Source organism: Arachis ipaensis, chromosome B06 (genome assembly GCF_000816755.2).
Source record: "Arachis ipaensis cultivar K30076 chromosome B06, Araip1.1, whole genome shotgun sequence".
Classification (NCBI taxonomy): domain Eukaryota; kingdom Viridiplantae; phylum Streptophyta; class Magnoliopsida; order Fabales; family Fabaceae; genus Arachis; species Arachis ipaensis.
Window position 1 is genome coordinate 39,587,782 of NC_029790.2, and position 9,226 is coordinate 39,597,007.

The 9,226-nt window shown below is 32.3% G+C and overlaps 1 long non-coding RNA gene across 1 annotated transcript; it reads left to right on the forward strand.

Annotated features, from left to right (window-relative positions):
* LOC110263964 lies at positions 2,561 to 3,059 on the forward strand. The gene is made up of 3 exons (XR_002349691.1): positions 2,561 to 2,685; positions 2,785 to 2,877; positions 2,952 to 3,059. It is a non-coding gene; the product is annotated as an uncharacterized LOC110263964 (long non-coding RNA).

The window sequence follows — 9,226 nt, forward strand, 5'->3', positions numbered from 1 at the left end:
ATATGAAATGAGGAGAAAACTGCAGTATAGTTTGTTTACGCGGAAAAGGAAACTAATGCTGTGATGCATGTGATTGGGTAATCGGAACGAGTGGAACGTATATAGTTCTAATAATTGCAATACAATATTTAATATATCATCTGCATGAGTGGTCACCGCCAATATTCCATATTTTTTTTTCTACTTCAGAATCTTTCCATTTAATTTCTACCGTTACACTATATTTTTCTCCAGTTGTAGATTAAATATTAGAAAGTAACCTGATAATTCATATTTCTTTAAACTCATATTTAAATTTAAATGTATATATAAAATAATTTAATTTTGATATACCTATAATAATTAAAAAAGTAAATTCATATATAACGTACGCAAATTGTAGCATTCACATTCTAATTTATTATAAAAATAATTAATTTTTAAATTTATTATTTAAAAAATTATCTAAATATAAAAATCTAATTAAATAATGGTGTATAATTTTTTTATTGTATATGTAAGTATATTAGAATTAAATTCTTTTTACATATACACACTTATGGCATATGGAGCCGGATTTAAAATAATGTCATAAAATTACTTACGTTAAAAGATTATAAGTAAAAGTATATGATCCTGAAAAAGTTTCACATGTACTGATGCACTTAACTGATACACTGGTATAGAATAATTTTGGACCGATTGATGTTAAATAAAATATGTTGAAAGGTCAAATTTTGCCAATTATTTTTTACATGATAATGTGATTATGCAGAGCATTTTAATTTGAGGGACTTACGAATGTCCCCTTAACCAAAGCATGTACATTGAAAATTCTAAGTGGATGTCCTGAGTGTACAAATCTTGCGACGGTGGCTCAGCGGCTCAGTGTATGTGCAACTGTATTATGGAATTTGGGATAATGGGTCATAGTGCTTGAACTTTTTCTGGACAATGAGTCTGAAATTTGAAACTGTTGTTGGACTGCTTAAATATTTGTGTTGAAGTAAATACTGTGTGAATAATAATTTAGGCGAGTCATAATAACCAAAGCATTACCGAGTAATGTTAGATAGCCAAAAAATAATTATAATATAAAAATATCACATAAAAATTTATATTTTTTTGATAAACAAGTGAGATACACCTCCTTATTATTTATTCTTCTTATTACCTATCATTTTGCTGCATACTAGGAGTCATTAATGTTCTTTCCAAAATCAATTTCACTCTCTCCTAAATAAAATCTCTAATATCTCTCAATCACATTATTATCCATTAAAATACAATAATTCTCTGCAAAAATTATGGAAGTTAAATTAAAAATTTTTAACAACTTCTATTATATAATTTATATTTTACATATAGACTATTAAAAAATAAAATATAAAATATAAACAAAAATTAAAAAATAAATTTTAAAAAATAATTATTAACTCATCATATTAAAATCAATAAATAAGCATACATATGAATATTAAATAAGATGTATGAAATTATGAATATTATGAGTACAAAATTATGGATGTTATGTATATAAACGTATGAATGTTATGTGTATGAACTTAGTTAGTACAATATAATTATAAATGCACATAAAAACACACAAAAAAAATTAAATCAGTTGAATGTTAGTACGGTATTAAGGTCGAATTAAAATGCCATACTATTTGTAATAATAAAGATGAGTTCTTGTAAAATTCCTTGACCTATTCTAATTGTGCTTGCAATGGTATTAGAGTTGTGAATTTTGAATGAAAATAATTGAATTAATATTAGGGTAGCTTTCAGATTTTGTATCTCTCTATTGAACAATGATAAATGTCTTAACAAAAACAGAAAATCAATTACAATTAATTCATTTAATACAAATTATCATTACCATTTTTTATAATTATTATTAGTTTTTATTGTATTCTTAAATATAAAAATTAAATTATAAAAAAATAGTAAGTATTGACTACAAGAATATCTAATAGTAAAAAATACGATATTATAATTAATGCCATTAATAAGTGAGGCTGATAAGAATATGATAAGTGAATTGATAGGAGAGTGAGATAAAAAAATAAAATTGTTGTTAAGTTATATAAATGAAGTAAATTATAGAAAGTTTTTTATAATTAATTACTAACAAAAAAAGAAAGCGTTAGACATAGGAAATATATATAGTTACAACCATGATTATGTACATATAAGAGAAACGGCAAAATTACAGCGGAAGCTATGAAGCCACCTAACGGTAGAAAGATCGTACTCAAGTTCGACGAGACTCTGCAATTAGTTGGAGTTGAAGCTGGTATACTGAGCAGCATTCTCGAATTGCTAGGATCTGACTACACTAAATTTTCAATCTGCGAAAAAGACTCCAAAAAGGTTCGCTCCAAGGACAAAATCTATAATGAATGTATGTAGGTAAAAACTTATATTTTTGTAGAATTCGAGAATCTAAATTTGACACTTACTAACAATTTAATTTTACTGACGTAGGAAATACTCCATTTTGATGAAAATAGTGGAGGAATTATCAAGCGTACAATTTTAAAAATGCTAGGGAGGGCTTGAAAAGAAACTAGGAACAGGTTGTACCATGATCATTACAACTCACAATTGACTATTGAACAAAATATTGAAGGCCGCCCACTGGGAATTATTGCGAATCACTGGAGATGGTACCTTGATTATCGCAACAGTGAAGACACAAAAGTAATATATTTTTATTTCATGTCAGAAAAAGTGTATTTATGTTACATTGAGTTAGTCGAAAATGGTGTCTAGTAACCTTTACTTTTGATGACATGACAGAAAAAGTGTAGGAAAAATGCTGTGAATTAATCGAAGCAGCTATACACTCACACTGGCAGATTGAAAAGCTTGGCAAGGCTTGGAGAAGAAGAGGTAATTTACGTTTGACTCACTTTTCCAACCTTCTCTTCGTCTAAATATTCACTTTTTAAACTATATTGTTACAGTCGGAATGACAAGGGAGGAGAGTTTGTAGAGGAGAGTTATGGACCTTAACGAAAAAATGACCTAATGGTTCCTATATCCATTATGTAGCTCGGGCTATTGGTGTAAATAATGTGTTGATAATCGCTAAGTTGTTTCTCGTAAGTTTTATTTTTTAAAAGTGTATTGAAATTCTATGCAGTTAGCAACTATCTAATAAATGTTTATGTTTGCTTATCTATGTAAGAAAGAATTGCAGAGATTGAGCAAGATGATGAATCCTCTATACTGTTGTCTCAGAATGATTCGCTTGCTCAAGTTCTCAGAAAGGAGCACTTGGGTAGAGTGCGTGGCATGGGTATCAGACCGACTTCTAGTCAAGTCTTCGGTACGAATTCCCATCAGTCGAGCAATAGAGCTCAAAGAGAGGAGACCCAAAGGGTGCTTCTTGAACTACAAGCAGAGCTGACGGCCGATAAATTAAAAAGAAAGACAATAGAGGATGAAGTAGCAACCAAAAAGACAAAAAGGTAGGTAGTGAAGGATGAGGTGGGAACCGAAAAAAACTAAAAGGCAAGCAGTTGAGGATGAAGTAGTAGCCGGAAAAATAAAGATGAAGGTGATAAAGAGTGCTCTGAGATGTCCAATTCAAGAGCAAGGTAGGGAGCTGCCACCAGACGTTGCTGCATGGATGAATTCGTTGGAGGGACAAAGTGAAAGTAGATATTAGGATTGGAAATTATTTTTTTTAAATATACACTCTTTTATTGTTGACTATGCAACCCTTATTAAGGAATGTAGTTTAATGATATTCGGATAAATATATGAATTTGCATTATAGTTTTGCTAATGCCGTTTACCCATCAATTTATTTTTTCAGATACAAAATAATTAAGATTTGTAATATTAAGAAAAATTCCAAAAATATCAAAACAAAACAAACAAATAATACCTAATACATTCAAATTAAAAAAAAAATGTTGATTGTCAGTGCAAAATACAATATTTTTGCGGCCATTTAGCCGAGGAAATATCAGCAGTTACAAAATGGCTGAAAATAAATTTAAAAATACTGAATATCAGATAGCGGTGGATCAAAAATCACAATGGTTCTTAACTAGCAGCGGTTGTAAACTATTGGAAAATTATAGTCAAGTTCAGGGTTTTTCAAACAGCAGCGGTTTTAAACCGCTGCTAAATCAACTAACACTAATAATATGATTTCGTAGCAGTTGTGCCAGCGGTACATTAGAATCACCGTAAAATCAAATCTCCACCCCTAAACCGAAAGTTCCTAGAACCGCCAGTATGTTATTTTGCGATGGTTTAAAACCGCCGCAAATACATTAAAAAAACTCCCGCAAAATATCGGTTCGTTTGTAGTGTGTGACAAAAAATAGGCTAGGAAAGTAGTATTGATTGAATGTGAAAAGAAAAAAAGAGTCAAGTAAAAGGGAAAAAGAAAAAGAAAAAGAAGAAGCAATCACTTGAGAAAGAATTTATCATATAAGAATATTGTCAGAGGGTCAAGATGGATAGTAACTGGTGTGTTTACGCTGAGAACGGAAGAGTGTTCGTGTCAAAAGGTGAACAACGCCAACGCTTCTAGAGTTCGCAGCTTTTCCCAGGCCGGAGAAGGGCTTATACTGCTCGCCTTTGTTTGATATGTTCATTCAGTACCAATACAAACTAAAACTACACCAAAGTGGAAAGGCCCCTATAGAAGCTAGAAGTAACCTCTAGTAGTCTAGTAGTCGGCTTAACCAAAGCAAAGTGTCACGACAACAGAAAATTACCCTTCTGAATGGAATCTAAAGTAGGGGGCTTAGCCGTCCGCCTACCAATCAAAGAGGCTGAGAGTAACCGTAAGCTCTTCGAGCTTCCCTTCATTCGCTTCGCGGGAGCCGCACAACACATAGCTGGCTTTCAGAGGGCCCATACTACCTGCCTAACCCCTCGCTCCGAGGGACCGTAGATCGGAACGTTATAAACCACCCCATTCATCTAAAAGAGAGGGGAAAGGGCCTATGTATTTGCATGACTCCTGCGGATTTTACCCTATTTACATCCGGAGCCAATCTCCTATCGGTCCTGCCACCACGCCGCAGAACGGGAGCTCGTGTGGAACCTTTTATTTCTGGCGTAACAGCGGTGGGACGTAAAAAAAGATTACAGTCGCGTAACATAAGGGCCAGAGGTATGATAAACTCGGCCAAAATATGACACCCGAAGGGAGGGCCCGGCGCGCACAATCCTATCCTCGTCCGAGTTTACCCGTGTTTTATGGTTTCCTCCGATTGTACTTGAAGGTTAAGATGAATAAGTGATCTTGCAATCTAGAAGTAGGTCAATGATGATGCGAATGTACTAATAAGTCACGAAATATATGAAATTTGCGTTGTTAACATTATCCACAAAGGGTGTAATCAAATAAGGCAATTAAAGAATTAGTTGAAAATATTTAGTAAAACAAAGTAGTTCATACATTGATTGAGCCAGTAATTGAATAATTTTAGTGATAAAAATATATGGATGAATGGTTTATTGTTTTTGTGGTGCGTAAAGGTTAAGTTATATTAAATTGGCCAGCGTAGTATTCGTAAAAAGTTGATATGCAAGTAATTAAAGTAATGTAGTTAACATGGGGTTTTGAGAAAAAGTTTAAAGGTGGAACTTGATTGGTTCCAGAGGAAGCTAAAGATATAGAGTTTGGTCAGTTTTCATAAGTGGAAATGTGGAATGTTATTAACGTAAATGTGTCGAGAAGATTATTTCTGTAAAAAAGGTCGTAACTCGTAAACAATCAATTTATCATAAGTTAGATAACGTTTGTTTTGAGGTACTGGTGGGATGGAGATTGGAAGACTGGGACTAAGTATTATGTTTATTGGTTCAGAAACTGGTATTAGAATTTTAGTCTCTGTCCCCAAAATTTTAGTATTTTAGTACTTCCAAAAAGTGGGAACACAGGGAATTGAAATTTTTGGAAACGGAGACTGAAACTTTAATAACATTTTATACCTATACGACCATTTCAATTAATTAATTCTAACTTTACCTTTTGTGCAAATTAAATTAGAACTTCATTCTTATTTCAGTCTCTGTCTCCCACTTTATACTAAACACAATACTGAGATTTATTTCAGTCTCTATCTTTCAATTTCTATCTCTCAGTCTCTGTCTCTCTTCCAAATGTTACTTGACATTAAAAGAAAATAAGCACAACTAGAAAATTGCTTAATATAGACAAATTTACAGACAAATTTAGTCTTTATTACAGACGAATTTTTGGTTACTGACGAAATTACCGATGGATTTTTACCAGTTACCGACGGATTTTCCGACGGATTTTCTATCAGTAATTACAGACGAATTTTCCGACGGATTTTCCTTCGGTAATTACAGACGGATTTTTCGACGAATTTTTCGTCTGTAATTACAGACGGATTTTCCGACGGATTTTTCGTCTGTAATTATAGACAAATTTTTCGACAAATTTTCCGTCGGTAATTGGCAACAGATTTTCCGACAGATTTTTCGTCTGTAATTGGAACTTTGGAAAATCATCCCAAACTCTGAATACAGACAAAAAATTCATCTGTAAATCCGTCAGTAAAGTAAAATAATTTTTTTTAGATTTTTGTATTGCAAAACAAATTTGTTTTCATACAAAATAAATATAAATTTAATAAATACAAATTTTATTGATGGTACAAAGAGAAAAACACACCAGAAATTGTTTTCATACAAAATAAATATATATTTAATACAAATTTTTATCTAATTTGTACTCGAATATTTATAATATTTCAAAAAATAAACAAATTCATCGTATTATCAAACTAAAAGAAAAGTACTATAAACAAGCAAGTCAATATAATTCAAAACATAAACAAAGTGTATTGATCATCAACTATAATTTCTAGTATATTGTTTAACCATATTAAAACTATCCAGCTATAATCTTCAGTGTCATCTTCATCCTCATCATCATCATAGTCCTCATCCGAACCATACTAAAACTATACCAAGTCCATTTTTGCCCTTGCTAACTCCCTCTCCGATGTTTTCTTTTCCTCCAGCATGATGGTGCAACTCCAAGTTACCGCACATACTAACCAGTCAGATATTATATGAGAAAATGAGTTCAAGATATGCCTACTAGCAGCTCAGAAATCCACTGTTGGTAATCACGAATGGCATTAGTAGTGGCTCCGCTTGCTAAGATGGTTTCCTCGAGTTCTTGAATGGTTTGGCTAAGCTTTTCAACATCCAAAATCTTTTGGCGGTGTGTTTTCTCTAGGATTTTGTTTTCTTCCTGTTTATGGCAGCTGTTAGTTAGCTGCATTTCAGTTCACAACAGAAAGAAAAAATGTGAGAAATGATAGAGATTCTTGCTTGACAAATCTCAATCTGTCTCTTCAAATCCATGTTTTGATTTTGAACTATTTTTGGAAATGAATAGAACTATTTTTGGTGGATTTGGATAAAAGAAACTATATTTTTAAGCCTCAAAATACCATTTTTTCTTGTGCATCTCCTAGCAATTAAAGTGACATCAATAGTCTCTTTCCCAATGGCTGCTTGAAAGTAATGAAAACCTAATTACTTATTAAGGTCAACCCTGAAAGATGGTTGAGTGAAATAGAAACAGTTGAAATAGTTAAATGAATAAACAAAATATTGTTGTCAAAACAATGAAAGATGGTTGAGTGACATACAAACAATTGAAATAGTTAAATGAACAAACAAAAATATATTTTTGTTAGACAACAATAACAACAAACAAAATAATGATACAACATGGGGGAAATCAAATAAGGATACAGCCTTGGACTACTGGGAGTAAGTATGGGTCTAACCTGCAAGAACAGGACTATACACTTATTAGTTAGTAATATAACAATAATAAGTACAGAATCAACATGGAAGAAATTGAACGGAAAATTTTTCCACAGATCCACCTTATTATCAATGAACACTTCCAACATATAATTGTTCCAAAGAATTTGGTAACATAAGCATTTTAGCAGGATAAAACAAAAAGACGGCAGAAAGAGTCACTTTAAGCAGGAAATCTTTGCCTAGACATAGAAAATCACTTAGTGCTCCTAATTAGCAAAGTAGTTGGCTAGAATGAAATAAATTACCTGTCTCCAAAGAGGAAGAAATTTAGACTCATCACCTAAGGCATTTGAACGATGTGCACTGCAGAACATTGATATGATATTAGTAAATGCAATTTCATATTTAATTTTGACACTCAATAAAAGTTAAAAAATAGGTTATTTCAATTAATCACTTTAAGTTTTCTAAAAGAAAAAAGGAAGAAGAAGAAATTAAGCACAAAATAGAAATTGAACAACTTAGCAGAGAAGAATTAGAAGAAGAAGAATCAAATTCCAGATCTCAATCACAACCACCACAGCAGAAACACAATTCTGCAAATACTCCAAATACAAAACTATCGAGAAGAAGCATTACCAGAAAAGAAGCCATTAACTGAATCAAATTTCTGTTCTAGAGGGACGTGCAAGATTCTCTTCCTTCTTTGTTAGCATCTGTAGTGCCCTTGACATGGTTGGCCTCAAGGAAGGGTTCTCTTGTGTGCATAGAAGTCCTATGTGCACCACTCTTAAAATCTCATATTTCTTATTAACATTATTGTTATCTGAAACTAGATTTGGATCAAATAGCTCTTCTGTTGTCCCTGATTGGAAATGCCTCCATGTTTGATTTTATTACAAGATATTGAATTGGATCAATGGAAGAAACAAAAGTTAGTTCATTATGCTCATGCCGTCTTGGCTCATTAGACATTCTAGAAAATAGTTACTAGTATAACTATGCTGTTTGAGTATTCTGTTGATTTGCTTCTATTATTTTGTCTCCCAGTAACTATTTCTAAGACTAACACTCCAATACTATATACATCTGTCTTTTCTGTTAACTGACCATGAGCTAGGTACTCTGGAGCCATGTAACCCCTGCAGCACCACTTAAGAAAATGAGTATTCCACAATGTTCTCAATAGGTTAAATTACACTTAACATTCACTGAAACCAAACTATAGCATTTACTGTAGTTTACCCTTTCAGATATGATCCACACATATTAATAGGTCTTGGATTTTGTTCAAATTTTTCAATGTTATATATATTGTTAAGGGTTGTGAATAGATGCATTGATTGGTAAGAGATGCTTACAGAGTTCTGGCTATAGATGTGCTAATGTGACTCTTATCTTCTTGAAAGGACCTGGCCAGTCCGAAATCAGCAATTTTCATGAGAATTCTGAC